Source organism: Vombatus ursinus, unplaced genomic scaffold, assembly GCF_900497805.2.
Source record: "Vombatus ursinus unplaced genomic scaffold, bare-nosed wombat genome assembly UNPS02014812.1, whole genome shotgun sequence".
Lineage (NCBI taxonomy): Eukaryota > Metazoa > Chordata > Mammalia > Diprotodontia > Vombatidae > Vombatus > Vombatus ursinus.
The window spans coordinates 63159967-63161181 of NW_020954590.1; positions in this window are offsets into that span (position 1 = coordinate 63159967).

The window sequence follows — 1215 nt, forward strand, 5'->3', positions numbered from 1 at the left end:
AGGGAGGAAGGGAGAAAATTTGGAACCCAAAGTTTTAAAAACAAATGTTAAAAATTATTTTCACATGCAACTGGGAAATAGGATATACAGGCAATGGGGTATAGAAATCTATCCTGCCCTACAGGAAAATAGAAGGGGAAAGGGATAAGAGAAGGGGAAGGGGTGATAGAAAGGAGGGCAGATTAGGGGAAGGGGTATTCAAAATGCATGCCATCTTAGGGTGGAGGGAGGGGCGAGATGGGGAGAAAATTTGGAACTCAAAACCTTGTGGAAGTGAATGTTGAAAACTAAAAATAAATTAATAAAAAATAAAAAAATAAGAATAAACAAAGAAAAAAAGAAAAAAAAGAAAAAAAGAAAAAAAAGAAAAGGAATATAAATAATGGAACAGCTTTCAAAACCTGATTCTGGATTCATGTATCCAGAAGAGCTGGTAGTCAGATTCTGACAAAGAAATTGTAGAATTCTTGACCGGAAACTCATGGCACAAAACAGGGCATGGAACTCAAGATCTGATATAAATTGGAATCCTTGAGTGTTTGTGCTTCCTTTCATCTCCACTGTCTGGTCTCTCTCTCCAGACTTTCTTAATATCTGTGACCTTAATAGGCCCATCATGGAGGACAAGGAGTAGATTCGATGGCCAGCCTGAGAAGGACGAGCCCACTGCCATCATTTTTCTGCCTTTTTTCCCATAGCTATATCATGTAATTTCTCTCACTTCTCTAGACCAAATGCACCCCCTCCCCAATTCCTGCACAGCAGGAGAAGAAGCAGAGTAAGGGGTGGGATGCACTACATTAATATATTAGGGCATCTTGCATCTGTGAGATCATTCAGTGGGTATATAGAGGGAGACTACTTTAAAATGCTTCTGCTACAATTAAATGCTTTCAAAAGGCACATCTGTTTCAAGACTCTTTGTGACTCATTGCTGCAGGGCTATTTTGGGGGCTGAGAGGAGTTAACTGGATTTTACCACAAGGGAATGGCCTTCACTGAGAAGAATCTAGTGCCAGGATGAAATTTATTATAATTTTTTTTAGCCCAATCTTGTGATTTCATTGGTCTAGGGAACTTTGTATGAGGAAACTCCTCCTTGCTACCACCCCTTATTCATTTAGTTATTCACTTTATCTATCTATCTATCTATCTATCTATCTATCTATCTATCTATCTATCTATCTATCTATCTATCTATCTATCTATCTATCT